General features: G+C 37.9%; 1 pseudogene; it reads left to right on the top strand.

The window, feature by feature from the left end:
• Positions 1–15,484: 15,484 nt before the first annotated feature.
• LOC129871881 (5S ribosomal RNA) lies at positions 15,485–15,603 on the top strand (annotated as a pseudogene).
• Positions 15,604–17,993: the final 2,390 nt, after the last annotated feature.

Genomic DNA, 17,993 nt, shown 5'->3' on the forward strand with positions numbered 1-17,993 from the left:
CATGTGGTTTTAATTTCTGAGAGGCATATGAAATAACTTTCCCTTCTTGCATCAACACACATCCCAAACCACAATGAAAAGCGTCACTATATATCACGTACTCTTTCCCCTCCATTGGTAGAGTAAGTATAGGCGCTTGTGTTAACAAGGATTTGAGTGTTTCAAAGCTCTCTTGGCACTTGTCATCCCAAGTGAACTTCAATTCCTTCTTCAAAAGTCTAGTCAAAGGAGAGGCTATAAGGGAGAGGCCTTTCACAAACCTTCTATAGTATCTTGCTAAACCCAAGAAACTTCTTACCTCAGTAGGACTTTTAGGAGTTTTCCATTCAACAACTGCTTCAATTTTACTAGGATCCACCTTCACACCTTCGGCTGACACAACATGTCCCAGAAAAGCCATTTTATTAAGCCAAAATTCACACTTTGAAAGCTTAGCATAAAGTTCCTTCTCCTTCAAAGCTTGCAAAACAATTCGAAGATGTTTATCATGCTCTTCTTTACTCTTGGAATATATTAAAATATCATCTATAAAGACTACCACAAATTGATCAAGGTAAGGCCTAAATATTCGATTCATTAAATCTATGAATATTGCAGGAGCATTAGTCAATCCGAATGGCATCACTAAGAATTCATAATGACCGTATCGAGTTCTAAAAGCAGTTTTAGGAACATCTTTCTTTCTAACATGCAGTTGGTGATACCCAGACCTTAAATCAATCTTTGAGAACAAATTGGCACCCTTCAGCTGGTCAAATAAATCATCAATCCTTGGTAATGGATATCTGTTCTTGATTGTTATTTTGTTCAATTGTCTATAGTCAATACACAGTCTAAGAGTACCATCTTTCTTCTTCCCAAATAGCATAGGGGCTCCCCAAGGAGAAACACTTGGACGAATAAAACCTTTGTCAAGAAGTTCTTACAATTGAGTTTTCAATTCCCTTAATTCTGCTGGTGCCATTCTATAAAGAGTGATAGAAATAGGAGTAGATCCAGGAATGAGCTCGATCGGAAATTCAACTTCTCTTTCTGGTGGTAACCCATGAAGATTTTCTGGAAACACTTCCGAAAAGTCACACACAGTAGGTATATCTTTAAGACTAGGACTCTCCACATGTGTATCAATTATGTGAGCAAGATATGCACTGCAACCTTGATGAATTATCTTTCTTGCTAAAGCCACAGAAATAATATTATATGACAATGATCTTTCACCTTGTACAATAATATGTGAAAACGCAGGGTCCTTAAAAGTCACATGCTTGGACCTACAATCCACTACTACATGATATTTATAAAGCCAATCCATATCGATAATAATATCAAAATTGTGAAAAGGCATTTCAATCAAATCAACAAGAAAGACCAGGTTTTGAATCATGAAGGGACAAGCTTGGTAAACTTGATTACAAACAACTTGGTAACCCAAAGGACTTTCAACTAGAATGTCAAAGTTAAGTCTCACAGATTTCACATTTTCAGGAAGAACAAGTGATGAACAAATATAGGAATGTGTAGAGCCAGGATCAAATAGTGTAAACACAGATAAGCCATATAAGTGAAATTTCCCAACAACTATGTCATGTCCCTTTTGATCATCTCTCTGCCTCATAGCATAAGCTCGTGCAATAGCTCTGGACCCGCTAGCTTGAGTTGATCCACTTGTCCCCGCTGCTTGGTTGTTTTTAGGCCTTGCACCTCTATTGGTTTGAGAAGGATTATTAGAAGACTTCTGAACCGAGCCCTCAGTATACAAGGAAGGGACATTTTTAGGCTTAGGACAGTCCCTTACTTTATGATCAAAGCTGCCATAATAAAAACATGCACCAGAAGGTCTCCTGCAAGCACCATAGTGATTCTTTCCACATTCTGCACAAGTGGGAACATGAGTCTTGCCTTGGCTATAACTCGGGGTACTAGTTGTAGAAATATTTAGCCTTCTTTGCTTCTGTTGATCTGACCTGTTGACACTACCAGCCTTAGAATCATCAAACCTTCCCTTCTTGGATGGACCTCCAAAATCTGACCTAGGCTTCCAGAATCTATTCTCATGTCTACTAGCTTCTTCCTTATCAAGTCTTTCCCAAGTGAAAGCAGCAGAAACTAATTTACAAAAGTTCTCATGTTGCAGGATTGCCATATTCTTTCTGATGGAATCGTTTAGGCCATCTTCAAACCTCTTGCATTTATCTTTTTCATCAGTAATAATGCCTCCAACATAACAAGAGAGTCTAAGAAATTTTTGTTGATACTCAGCAATAGATATGGCTTGTTGCCTTAGATTCAAAAATTCTTTTTTCTTAGCATCACAATAAGTAGGCGGGACATACTTCATATGAAATTCTTTAACAAAATCATCCCAGGTAAGAACTGGAGGTTTTGCTTTTGCTTTTGGCACACTTACCCACCAGTCATAAGCATCTTTCTACAATAACGAGATGGCATACCTAAATTTGGCAACATCAGAACACTCTAACTGCTCAAACACCCTCTCTATATGTTCAAGCCATTGTTAAGCATCGGTGGGATCAACCGTGCCTTCAAACTCAACTCCACCCATTTTTCTTATTTTTTCGAAGTTCAACCCATTGGTATCATGAATCGTTTCAGCCATACGGTGAAAGAATTCAGCCATCTATTAAAAAAGAGGATTCATAACTTGAATACCAGGGCTCATATGAGAATGCGAACCAGCTCTTACTCTTTGTTGACTTCCCACACCAGACCCACTAGTATGAAGAATATATTGATCCGAGGACTGTTCGTCAACCCCTTCTACTATATGAGGTTAGGAATAAGAGTCACCTGTATCTTCACGAGCTGCTTTTATAGGTCTACGAGAAGAAGAGGCCATAACGTAACTCCTTTAAAGGTGAAGATCACATTGCATTAGGGACATGAATATGATGCATTTGCAACTTGTATGCATTAAATATGTTATTTACCCTATAGTGATCACATAATATAGCCCAAACCTTTAAAAAAAACAAGTGTGTAAGTAAATCACAGCAAAATTCCTAGAATCACAAACCTAGGCTCTGATACCAACACTTGTAGCGACCCTCCAGGGAGGATGCTACTACAAAAAAAATATATATTAAATTTGTGACACAAAAACAAATAACTTTCCGTAAGGCCCATTTATATAATCCAAAAAAATAGTGAAAGGTATAAGTTGTTCGCCAACTAATTTTTTTTTTCATCTCAATTAAATCAAATAAGAATTCCAATTTAGGACAGGCGACTTCTCAAAATAGTTTTTAAAAATATAGCTTCCGAGACATTCATGTATTACGATAATTTATGCTTCATTCAAATATTCCAACTCCAAAGGGAAAATTTAGTGCTTCATAAAACTTAGAAATGTACATTTACAAGATTTAGCATCAAGTTTCGCCCAATATGTACGTCATGCTGTCACACCAATATGATCAAGTATCAAGAAGGACCAGAGCCCTGTATCAAGAAGGGTAAAGACCCAATAATCAAGAGAACCAAGAACAATATTAAAAATGGCTTCCTAATTTGTACTTAAAATGGACAACTTCCATATTTAAGACGAACTAAAAACCCATAATCAAGATGGCAAAGGGTCCGAAACAAGAGGCATGCCAATAGTGATAAAGTCACAGCCACAAGAAGGATAAGGTCCACAAGAATATCAAGTGATCGAGCAATCCGTACAAGTGGGTGAGTTAAGCAAGTGTCTTGCAAATTTCCCAAGATACCAATATGACAAGACATATTTCAAGACAATAGCAACCATACCAATATAGGCTTTCAATATATTAGTAGGTAATAAGAGTTTATACACAAACCTCAGCCTTTTAGCATACAACAATCCAACACGACTTCAAAAGTTCAAACCGTAGGCCATCAAATGTCTCAAGTACCTCAACTTGCACACGATATAAACAACCTTGAAAATACCATTAAATACCTTATTTAAATTTCTAGAATATCTATAATATTGACATAAAACAAGATTTATTATTGTAAATAAGCCTAGAATGTTTCGACCCGAATTATGTTACCAAAACAGAAAATTCGGAAAGTCAAGTACGCAGCTTAAATCTAAATTTTGAAACTCAAAACAACAAAACTGGACTTTATCCCCTTCATGAAACTTTTAGATATACTTCTTAAGTCTGCAACCCAAAAGAAATAAACTCAAAATTCATTTTTTACAAAAATATATCATCCAAATACTAACATCTACTTTAAAACGATAATCTGGACAGCCACACTTATCCGATTGTATCTAAGTTTGCAACCTGAAAACGGCAAAACTGAACTTTATTCCCTTCACAAAACATTTAGATCTATGTCTTATGTTTCCAATCCAAAATAAATAAACACAAAACTCATTTTGTACAAAAATATATCATCAACGCACTAACAACAGTACCATCTCAAAAACGGGTTTGCAAATAAAGTTTAGTCCGACAACAACAACTTATCAACAACATCAACAAAATTATCAACAATCATTCTACATCATAACTTACCTAATTTCACCCATTTAATCCAACCAAAATAGCCCCAAATCCATAAGTCTCAACAAAGCAAACAACAAGTTCACAACGCTACTTCCTCCGTTTTAATCCGTTAAATCTCTAAACAAGCTTGTTAACAAGAAAAAGAACATCAATCTTACCTTAGGTGTACAAAAACTACGACAACACATTCCTTATCAGCTGATTTTTAGCTCAAAGTGAAGACAACATAACGTGCAACGCCTTTCTCTTCACGAGCTTCAGAATTCGGGACTCGGATTTGGGTAGAAAATGGCTTCTTAGCCTAGAAGCTCTCTCTTTCCCTCTTTCTCTATGATGTTCTAGAAATTTATGGTCTAAAAATGGAAGAGATAAGCTGAACTTATCCTTTAAAAGTCAAAGAAAATGGGCCTGACCCGACTTGGATTCGGGTTGGGCCCAAAATCATCACCTACTTGATCCTTCTGCGTTAAAACATCCATAACATTTTATACCGATGTCGCCTATAAGCCCACGACCTATGGTTGGAAAGGTATTTCAATTATCTACAACTTGCATTTTATGAGTTTTCCCAAATTTCCAAATTCTAGTGGGTTTATGGCCTCCCTAAGTCTGATCACCCGAAAATGTAGCTAAACAAAAACAGTTTTTTTTCCCGTAACAAAATTCGAGTCAGTAGTAGTTGATCATATCATCACGAAATAACCACTTTAATGCAAAAAATAGCTTAAATAATTAGGGGCGTTACAATAGATATCAATCTATATATCCAATCATCAAAGTCCGCTTTGCCGTGGTGATCAGAGATAAAAAGTCAGATCATTATAGAAAGGGGTCAGAACTCTCTACGACCGGGCTAGTATCATAAAAATGAGTGCATCCTCGATGCCTCGAATCAATATCATAAAATATGCGCATCCTCAATGCCTCCAGTCCACTGAAAATAAAGTAATAAAGGTAGTATGACTCCCCATTGAAAAATCAAAATAAAATAGTTTGGGTTACAACCTAGCTTTTTCAAATCAATTCCAGGAACTAATGCATGCACTGGGTCAATTACATTCATGAGAAAACAATGATCCAATGCAATGCATGCCATCACTAGTACCCAAAATACACACACAATCACAAACAATAATGATGCCATAAGCTCCTTATCCTCTAGAGCATGAAAACTAGGCAAAGAAATGCAACCAACCTCCTATCAAGGCCTAAAGATCAAATCTACTCCTCTAACTCAATTATAAGGCCCAAAAGGAAACTCAACCATAACTGGGGAACAACAAGGAGGAAATGAGGAAATAGGCTCTTTGCTAGTCAATCAATACATCCAGATCCAACTGAGAATATAGCCCCGAGAATATAACCACAACTAGCCCTGCCAAACGGCAAAAAAAGCATAGGGAATTCTAGCTCTAAATCTAGAAATATGATCCGACAGTAATTTACAAGTGTAACAGGGTAAAAATCACTACACCAAGGATTCAAGATGGGTACTACAATAGAGGAGGACACTAAGTCTCTGAAACTCCCGCCAACAATGGCCACAACATCTAAGGTTCATCCCAAAATGAACTCTAAGGCGCAAATCTGCCACCCACCATAAAACATTGACTAAGTCACCTAAAATAGGCTAATCAAGGCCAAACTAAGACATCATCAACAATCATACCAACTAGATCGGAAATCTCATAAAGACAACCTAGCCTAAGAATCACACCACAACAGAGAACCAAGAATCTAGGAATCAATCCTAACCCATCTTATACAATCCAAACTACATTCAATTTATACTAACTAAACTCATGAAGCTCAATCAAAAGGAATGAGACCGTAGCCTACCTAGAAGCCGAACATGCGTGCTCTAAGTCCACTTTTACGTAGCTTTTCACTTTGAAAATGACTCCAAGTGCCCCCACTCTATCAAAATGTCGATCACCTCATCAATATGAATGCTTCAACACTAAAATTGTATTATTCAGAGATGGACCCAAAATTGGTCAAAAATAGGATTGTGGGACCTGCCATAGAAATCCCAAAACTGACTCCATGAAAAAGGTCTAAATGCACTATTGATCTTGCACCCCAAAATGGGGCACAAATCGATGCTCAAAATGAGAGAAAACAACCCAACAAATAATTTCACCATTAAAGCCCTAACTAAGCTTGGGAAGCCATTTTAGGCAAGAAATTACCTCACTAAAACGCTTTTCAAAGCTCCTTGAATACTCCCATGAGTAGCCAAGAATACCACAAATACCCAGGACTTTAAAATGCCTCAATCGGAGTTCTCGCTCTCAAGAAATTACATTTTGAAGTTTGAGGAAAAATGCTTAAAACAGGTCTTAAAGTGACCCTCTGGTGTTGCAAAAGCGAACCTGAATGTTGCTTAAGCGAGCCTCACCAAAAAGGTGGGCCTGGCTAAAGCAAGTCCCGTGGCTCTAAAGCGATAGGTCGCTTTAGCGAAGGCTATGTCTCTTAAGCAACAACCGTCTATGGTCGGTCATCACTTTAGCGATGCCCTGGTCGTTTTAGCGATGGTCGCTTTTGCGATGGTTGCTTTAGAAACCAAGGTTCGCTTTAGCGACGGCACTAGACTCAGCTATACGAGCTGAGTTTTGGAAAAGGCTAAGCCTACGATGGAGTGCTCGACATTTATTCAGAAACCCATGCGTGCAAGCAAACTATGCTACCCAACCAAATCCAATGTTCTGTATTCAAGGCATAGTCAAAATTTCCATATGAGGTCATCTCAGCAAAATGTGGGTCCCACACCTATGCACCATATTAAATGAAAATCCATAAAAGGGATTGGAAGGAGAACAGAATCCAAGGGACACGAACAAAAGATCATTCTAGACCAAACTCTACATTCCAAAGCTAACCGCACTAAAGGAATTACATTCTGAGCGCGTTTACAAAAAATGTTGACCAAAGTCAACCTAAGGCAAAATTTCAAAGATCAAAGTGCCAAATGGCCTTAAACTCACATCAATTGCCTCGATACTCATGCCAACCATGCTACTAGCATAATTTGTCCATTTTAGAGCTGATGAAACCATCAAAATTTCATTTTTAGGTTATTTTCCTAGAGTTTTGACTGAAGTCAACTATTCAAACTCCAAAAGATCTAAAATAAGGAATCGAGCATAAAACTCAAATGAACAACTAGGTGACCAAACTATCAGTGCCAGTAAATTATAAATGACTTGGGGTCTCTATAGGAAGGCTCTAAACGCTGAAAAGATTAGAAAAAATGAAAATGACCTTTAGAGTTATTACAACATCCACTTCTAAAAGGACTTTTGTCCTCTAAAGTCAAGGGATAGAAAAGAACCCAAGGGCATGGATCAATCTAAGAGAACACTCCCAAATTGACTTTTATCCTTCATAACTCAACCCCACTTCTAACTCCTTGCTTTTGATGTTGAATTCCACTCAACAAGAGAAAACTCAACTGAGCACAATAGACTAACTCGAGATAAACCAAAATCACACATTTACCTCAAAATGTGGCGACCAACAGACAAAAAAAGATGTTCAATAACTCCCAAGTCAAATTCTTTGCTTTATACTCCAAATTCTAGACTCTTTACTCATCAGGTATCCTACTCATCGTAAACCATAGTAAATGCTCCCAGCACAATCTGAACATTGACCAAATAATCACGAAGGAAATATAATTACCACCTAAGCTTCAAAGAGCAGCAGGAACTCAAAGTAAGCACTCAGCCCAAGGCACAAGCCCAAAGTTCTAACCCAATAACTCCCCAAAACAATAACTTGAGTATGAAATATATCTTTCAAAATTGAAAAGGCTATTCCAAGGGACAACCAAATCCATAGGAGGAAAAATTAAACTGCGACCAACTCCAATGTCACTTTGCTGCCAACGGAACATTTAGAAAGCTAAACCAATATGTGAATCAAACAGCTAAAGTAATGGGAGTTGATTCCATGAGTCCATGTACCACTCTCTGAGTGCAAATCTGAGTGAACCACCAATCCAAAAGCAAAATAGACCAAATAAGCAGTTTATTATCATATTAAACCTGCCAAAAGTGACCCAATAGAACCAAACCATGCAACAAATACCATAAGTTGACCCACCAGTGCAAGTCTAGGCTAACCACTCAAACTCACGAAAAGTTATGCCTACAGGTAGTGAGTAATTAGATCAACCAAAATAAAACTGAACCACAACAAGGTATGCCACAAGAATGCTGCCAGCTAACCACATTGACACACGCAAAACCTTGCACTCTGAACAAGAAACCAAGAGATGATTCCACGAATTACTTTGACTCTATCTTGAGGCTGAGCTTTCTAAGAGAAATTCCATTCTCCCATGGAAGCTAAATCCTGAAAAAGTCAAAGCACACTACAGCAAAAGACCTAATTCAACAATCTAACTCTTTTGAACCATTAACGAACCTATTGTAGTTTACGAGTAGAACCAAGGCACAACATGGAATCACCAAAAATGAAGGTAGCCCTAGTTGTAAGGTAAAATAAGCCAGTGACTAAAATTTCTGAGACATATTAACTAATAACCTAAAAGTCCATAAGTCACAAGAGCACACCAAGGCAATTCTAGTAAATCAAGACTCATCAATATGAATGCTCTCACTCCACAATCATGCCTTCCTTCTACTTGTTGGTCATTCACAAACATAAGAAATCCACTAATTCCATGAATCCAATAGGACCCTTTTTACATGATGTTTCAAGCTAAAACATCACCATACTTAGAATAAATAAGGAAAATTCCATTTTCAGCCTTTGTAACTCAATATTTCCATTTGACACCACAACACACAACCAGCTGGACCAATAGCTTAACCATCAAACTTAATATGAAAAGAAAACCTAGCCAAATCTGAAAGGCAAATCTTAACTTCACCACCTTAGGAATTAAGAACACGAATCAAACAAAGAAAGAATCATGAATGAGATCTATAGTAGACTACAAGGGCCACAATTACTGACACACCCTTTACTCAGCAGCAACCTTACACCAGCTAAGCACTCTAAGAGGGGGAAAGTTAAGAAGGGGAAAGGGCCAACTCAAGAAACTCTAGGATGGCTAACCAAAAATTCCCCAGAACAATCAACTAAGCTCAATATCCACAAGGTATAAGTCTACAACTACTGCAACATAACAGTAAAACCAAAATAATCCACTACTAAATGAAATCACCTACACAAAATAAACACATACACATAGTTTCAAGTAAAGCTGTCGTAGCAAACAACATGCAAGTAATCAAGTCAAGTAAGCATGCCTACATAAGCTCAAGTAAATAAATTACCAGAATGAAAAGATGAATCTAACAAGTCAAGTAATCATTGATGGGTGTGAAGACCCTAACACCCAAGTACTGCAAGCAAGGAAGGTTCTAGAAATAAAATTTACGCAAATCTAATTGATACCTGGAGTCTCATCCTCTGTCTGACTTGCAGAAACATTGGATGGGATATACCTAGCCTCAAAATGAACAACTGTACCACTAACCACCACACTCAGGGTACCACCACTAACAGGCTTTCCGTGAGCCCTACAAATCCGATTCTATCGAGCCTGTCTCTAGCGATGTTTGACTGTAGGAGAATCCCTATCCAAATATCCTGACTCATTTCATATATAACACCTCCTACTTCTAACTCAAAGTAAGCACTCATCCCAGGGAATAAACCCAAAATTCTAGCCCAATAAGTCCCAAAACCAATAACTTGAGTTTGAAATCTATCTTTCAAAATTGAAAAGGCTATTCTAAGGGATAACCAAATCCACAAGAGGAAAAATTAAACTATGACCAACTCCAATGTCAGTTTGCTGCCAACAGAACTTTTAGAAAGCTAAACCAATATGTGAATCTAACTCAAAAGCAATGGGAATTGATGCCATGAGTCTATGTACCACTCACTGAGTGCAAATCTGAGTGAACTACCAATCCAGGAGAAAAATAGACCCAATAAGCAGTTTATTATCATATTAAACCTGCCAAAAGTGACCCAATAGAACCGAACTGTGCAAAAAATACCATAAGTCGACCCACCAGTGAAAGTCTAGGATAACCACTCAAACTCAAGAAAAGCTATGCTGGTAGGTAGTGTCACGACCCAACTTTGTAGGCCGTGACTGGAGTACAATATGGACACACGTATATATAAATCTCAACTATAAGAACTATACAAAAAAAATCCAGAGGGTGATAGCAAATTCTTCTGCATATAGCCTCTTTTATTTGCACCCTGTCATGTAAGGGCCGATAAGGCTGCCTTAACATAATAACATTTATATTATGCCATATAGGCACAACTAAATCAAACTCATAAATAACCCACCTTTATATGTCTACAAACCTCTAAGAATATTAACAGTGAAATATGGCGGGATAGGGCTCCCACCGTACCATTGAACAAATAAATACATACATCAAGGGTTAGTACAAAAACTAGGCCTCGGCACTACAGAGCACTTTTGAACTACTGATCGGGATAACTATGCTAGTGGATCCTCAAGGCGTGAGTTTGTACCTATGGGCATAAATGCATCCCCCCAAGAGAGGGGGGTCAGTACGACATATGTACTGAGTGTAAAAAGCATAACTGAAAATATATCTAAAATAGAGAGAGTCAGGGGAATAAATGTGATACTTAAGAAGGCACTGTACCTATACTTGTAAATTATAAGCAAACATGCATGCTCACATATATAATGTAGCCGGCCCTCTCAGTGAATCATAACTATAGGACCATCACAGGTCTGGTTCCATTTCCACCTTATCACATCACATCCTCACATATATACATACGTACCCGACCCTCTAGTAAGGGACTCGGTGAGTGGATTATGTTATTGCATTACCATGTCTTTATATAACATACCCGGCCCTTTAATGAGGGACTTGGTGGATAATGCAGTAAACTAAGCACGATTTTATTCTTTCATACGGACTCGGTGATAGAAGGGTTATAATATACACGAGAAGAGTAGAGAGTAACCATATACAATTTAAACCATCATTGGAGACTTGTTGAAATAATCAAAATGAACTATCATTCAAAAATTAAGACAATAGCCATAACAAATACCTTTGGAGTGTCATTATGGTTTGCATCAAAGTAGTACTTTAGGAATTATCTACTCGTATCAAGAAGTAACAAAATATCTTTCGAAAGTCAAGAAAATAGCCATCTTAGTGTCTTTGAGAATGGGGGCTTCCTTGTGATCACATATACTTCGTCTATTTGTTTCATAAAGTTCATGCAAAAAAAAAAGAAGATTAACTTTACCTACTTACTACTTCCCAAGGTATAGAAAAACATGAGAAGCCATAGTTCAATTATTGGAAGAGTTCTAGCCTAAAGGAGTAAATAAGAGTCATTTTTTATACCACAACATAAATTATACCAACTTAGGATGGTTGGACACTTTCACATGAATCAAGGCGAAAGGACATAAGTTCTAGGAAATTAAAAATGTTAGCCATCCTAGTGTACTTAAGAATAAGAGATTCTTGTAGACTTTGTGCATTCTTCAACCGTTGGCTTTCTATGGGTCATGTAAATAGAAGAAAGAAGATAATCTTTACATAACCTCTACTTTCCCTCATAGAGTCATTATATATATATATATTGGTCCTTTATGAGCTCGGTATCATAACTTTCTCATTGCTTTATCATACCATCATATAACGTACCCGACCAATGATGGGACTAGGTGAGTAATAATAGCATTATAACATCGTACTTATGTCAAATACATGTCAAGAGGGAAGAAGGGTAGCTTTAGATACTTGTGCCAAAACATGCCAAGAGAAACCTTCACATACTTTTTCAAGGATTAATCGAAATATGGCTTGTCTTGATACCTTCTTAACCTATTTAACATGAATGTAATACTAAGGTTAATAGCCTTTCATTTTCCAATATCCCACTCTGCAACCAATCTACTAATAGGAGTCATTTGCTATCCATTACACTCGACTAATTTGTTACTAGTTCCGAAGCTACCGAAAATTGGGCAGCACTCCCCCTATAACTTCAACATCCCCGAGATTTAGACTCGGCCAAAACATCGACAACCATACCAACAAAAACGACCAGCATCATATTTACAAGTAAATCACTTCAACATTACACAATACAAGCTCCAAACAACTAGCTCCAAACTACGATACCAAAATAGAGTTTTTAAATCTTTATTTCGCAAAATCCTTAATCATACAAAATGGAGGGTCATGTGGATGCAACCAGAAGAACCCACAACCTTTTTAAAAAACCTTACAGCCCCAACAAACAACCCAACCAGCTTCAACCGCAGCACCACAACGATAACACACTACGCGACTTCGATTTAGCTACTACGTCTTTAACTTAGTTTGTTTCTAACGTGTAACATCCTTATGCAATTTTTAAACTTCCCACCTCATTTAATACATTTAATATATCTCATAACTATATCATAAACTCCAATTTGAAAGAGAAACCCTTACCTTGCCCGAAACTCCTAAAACTTGTCGAAACTTTCCTCGGAAGTTCCTTTAGCGCGCCTAAAACTTCGTGTCTGTATGATAATGTTTTGGGATGATCAAAATATTAAATTTTAATTACTAAAACCTTCATAACATCATGTTTCACCCTAGAAAATTAATTCACGAAATAAAATTGGAGACTTACCTTTTTTTTCTCCTTGGCCGAACCTACTCTCTCTCTAGTTCTAGATTTCTCCTCTCTTCTTTCTTTTTCTAGAAGCCTCTTGAAATTTGAAGATAATGACTTGTTGATAAGGTTGATGATAAAATATCTATATATATAGGCAACTTTAGGAGGTGACACATGTCAACCCCTAAGTGGTGACATGTGTCAATCCCTCAATAGGCAAACACACCACCCCCTCCAACCTTGGGCTATCACGTGGCATGTGGGGGACCACTACCCTTGCTCCAGATTCTGCCATATGGAACTCTCTCATGCTTTCACATGGTACTCTCATGCTTCCACGTGGCACTGTCTTTTCCCTCTCATAGGTTCGTAATCTCATCTTACTTTATGAACCTATGTAATCCTTGCTACGTAAGCTTGGTATGTACATGAGTAAATTAAGCATGTAAGCTTTCCAAGTTGGTAGCTTGCATAAGTAAGCTGATCCCTATGACTCATTATTTGGTCTGCAACTTCTTTCGGATTCGTACAACACTATTTCCAATCTTCCCTATCATGAGGTGTCACATTCTCCCTTCCTTAGAGTTTTTTGATAGAGTTATGGGTTATACGGCTCCCATGGTAACTTCTAAGAAGATTGACAAGCTTTAAGAAGCTTTAATAATCTTTAAGACGCTTTAAGAAACTTAAGTATCCTTCCAAAAACTTAAGAACCTTTCAAGATACTTAAGAAGTTTAAGAACCTCCCAAGGTACAAAAGTATAGGGTGTATCATCCTTCCCCCCTTTAGAACATTCGTCCTCAAATGTAAACCAAAACCCTCCTCAAGATTTTATATCTACTATATAGAGAGTATCTCTATTCCATCGCAATAATACATACTTTCACCGAGCAATCAATATTAGAGTTCCAAAGGTTAGGATTACTTGTAGACGTAGAGAATAGGTATGGATACTTGTGCTTCATTTCCCTTTCAGCTTCCCAGGTCATTTCTTCGCGACTCTTGTTTTGCCATAACACCTTGATGGAAGCTACGTCCTTAATTCACTACCCCCTACTCCACAGATCCAGGATGACGACCGGTTTCTTCTCTTAGGATAACTCCTCTGTGACCTTGATATCCTCTGTAAAATATACTCGGGATGGTTCAACAATAACTTTTGAAGCATCGATACTTAGAAGACTAGATGTACTACTTCTGGATTAGCCGGTAAGTCCAAATCGCAGGCATCCTTGCCTATTCAGCGGAGGGTCTGATAAGAGCCAATGCATCTCTAACTAAGGTCCTCTTTCTTGATGACTCTCATTACTTTCTCTATGGATGACACTTTTGAGAGTGCTTAATTATAACTTAAAACCTTAGAGATCGATGTCAATTATCCGTGTATGACTTCTATTGACTCTGTGCTACTAATAATCTCTCCCAAATAAGCTTCACCTTCTATACTGCCTATTGAACCACGTCTGGTCTTATTAGTCGTGCTTTACTAACACTAAACCAACCAATTGGTGACCTACACTATCTGCCATACAAAGTCTCGTACGGGGCCATCTGGATACTAGAATGATGGTTAATATCATAAGTACTTTTGACAGGTGGTAGGCAATTGTCCGAGCTACCTTTCAAGTCAATTGTATAGGCCCGCAAAATATTATCTAATGTTTAGCTAGTAAGCTTAGTCTATCCATCACTCTGAGGGTAAAATGGTATACGAAGACCTATATGTCTTCCCAATCTCTTCGTAAACTGATCTTTGATAGTTAACTGTAACTTGGGCTCCTTCGTCTAGGACAATAGCTATGGGAACTTCGTAAGGTCCTACCACCCTCTTGACCTATAATTTCACACCATCTCGACTGAGTAGGTAGTCTTTGATTGGAGGAACATGGGCTGATTTTGTAAATCTGCGGATAACATTCTATAAAGAATTATTTGTCCAGGGAGTGCAAAATGAGTCTTGTAGCCAAGGTCGTATTGTGGAATCTTCAACTTTGTATATTACTTCTTGCCTTCTTTATATGACATCAACTGGTACCCTCACCTTTTTGGGTTTTTCTTTTTGCCCATCAGAGTTGGCTACCAAGTTATGCTGAAGTCCCCTCACATAATGACCTGTATAGCCGTTCCATGGTTTGTCTATCATTAACTGGTATTATGTTGAAGAACTGTGGCATACAAGTGCGCCATCTATTAGTAATCATCTAATCCTTCTTGCTTTGCTTAATCCCTTTTATAATTCCCTTAACGTAACTTATAACACTCTAGGTACATAATCTCATGTCATGGCTTTGCCGCTAGTTTGGATTCTTCCATCTCGTGTGATCATAGCAGCACTAATGCATCGGATCTCACCAGAATTTCAAAGTTAAATGTGCTTGGGCGAGAGTAGTACTAGGATGGGTGACACCCTAGAAATTCCTCGTGTCACGTTCTATTGCAATCCTTGCAATAATGTGCGAAGGCACTCAAACTAGCCCAAGATTTACCTTAGCATCTTCTGGCTAGTCTTCATGCTTTGCCTTGCCCTCTCTGCCCCTGTCTTACACTCGACATTAGGATAGATCATTGGTTCAAATGGCTTGGTCCTATTTTTCCCTTAGTACTTACCCCATCTCGATAGTTTGGTCTAACCCATCTTTACATCTCTCTATAACATATCCTAATCATCCTAGCTCCTTTTCTCGTGTACTTCTCACTTGACCCTATACTCAACATATACATATCCATAGGTTGCATAACCATTATGATACAACCTGTATAAGATAGACATAATCTTGTCATTTCCCAGCTCATCTTGGTTTACATATCAACTTCACATTAGAACTTTCTCGCGCCAACGCTATTTTGTCCTACTCCTTTCTTTTCTTCCTTTACATACTCCTTGGTTTTCTTCCTTTACATACTCCTTGGTTTTCTCATTTCCTACAGTATGAGATTTTCCATTCTTTCTCCTTGCTACTTGTATGTTACCATATCAACGGCTAATGACGTTGTTGCCATATCTTAATCTTTACCCAAACATGGCCTTACTACCCTTTAAACGGTCCTTAGTTTGCTCAGTCCTACTCTCTTATTGTATTCACCCCTTGTGGTAGGTACCCATCCCTTAGGGTTCTACCAATGATTCTTCGCACGGTCTCAGATACCACAACTCCTATATATTTATTGTTGGCCTCGAGCTCCTGCTAACTTGTGCCAGTATGGGATCTCACTTGAAATTTAAGCATTCCTATCAATATATGATAGTGTCAGTTGATTTCATCTCACGCGTGTATTTCTCTCATCCACTTCCCCCCTTTAGGGTGTACCCATGTCATCCTCTATTTATTTTTAACTGTTCATACGCATATGATTCTGTTCCAGCACATTTGACATACTGCACCATGTCTACACCTTCTGTTAACTCATCTATACTTTAGGTTGCCCCTGTAAGAAACCTTAATACAACCATGGGGTGCTTAGAATTATCGATAAATAGTACACAATCTAGTCCACGTACTGGTACTTGAGTCATATAACTAATGTAGTAGCTTAGTCGAGGCCACATTTCCTTCATCCCAATCAGTACGTCACTAGTGCTTATAATCATTTCCGATTCTCCATTTGGAGGCACTTATACTCTAATGACATGTGTTTCTAGCTTTGCTATAACACTATCTTCATCCCATTGAATACTATTTATTCCTCTTAATGGACTCACAACGCATCAATGGTCTTGCAGAGCTACCTCCCTCATCCTTGAGGGGTCTTACTATTTTCCATGGTGGAGGTACATATACACAATACCCCTTTCTGCTTCATGCGCTTTCATCCTTATCGTGTACTTGATGCTGACTCCTAATCTTACTCACAATCACATTCTTTAGTTAATTCATTACTAGGCCCTATGTACTTCCATTCTGATCCTCATTATATTTATACTATATTCTACTCATGGTCAATTCCGGAGGGTAATATTTCTTAACCTTTATTCACGATCCTTACTCTGGACTAATTCCACCTGGTGGAGAAAGCGTACTTAACCCCCTTATCCTTTCTCATCATTCTCATCCTTAATACCTTGCAGACAGTCTTAAGACGTTCATATCCATCACCATTCTTCTCACCATATCAGTATCGACCTTTTAATTACCACCCATACTGCAATTTACTTATTTTCCAAAGTCATTTGTACTCCTAGTTTAGTCGGATCTTATCTTTACTGTGGATACAATCTATCAAGATATACTACAACTTTACATCTCATTCTCTTTTTATTTCAAAAAAAACATTGGCAGAGTTTCCTCTATATTCCTTACCATCTCAAACATGTACTTAAGAAATACCAACAATGCCTCACAGGGCCAACATATATATATTAATATTACTGCCACGCAGGGCACCCAATATCAACAACTGTATAAAATAATAGACTTACCTCGTATGTCAAATTCGAACTGCAGCCGTTACACTTTCCTGTCTATTTTTTCCTTCAATCTTTGGCTTTACATTTCAATCATATTTCAATCTTCTTACCTTATCCAGCATGCCTCCTTCACACCATTACTTACCTGTATACTGGGTAGCTTCCAATATCATCCGTCATTTTCTTCTGTCGATATCGTTCTTCAGTTGAAACCAAAGGTTAGAAAAAGGAATTTCATGTCCTATGGCTAGGCTCTATCGCACGATCTTATATATGAAAGAAAGGTGACATATTAAATACCCAGTAGCCTCCTGTTTATAGATGTGGCGCGCAACACACCGATAAACAAGACTCTACTAGACAAGGGTGATAGCAAATTCTTCTGCATATAGCATCTTTCATTTGCACCCTGTCATGC

Source organism: Solanum dulcamara, chromosome 10 (assembly GCF_947179165.1).
Source record: "Solanum dulcamara chromosome 10, daSolDulc1.2, whole genome shotgun sequence".
Taxonomy (NCBI): Eukaryota; Viridiplantae; Streptophyta; class Magnoliopsida; order Solanales; family Solanaceae; genus Solanum; species Solanum dulcamara.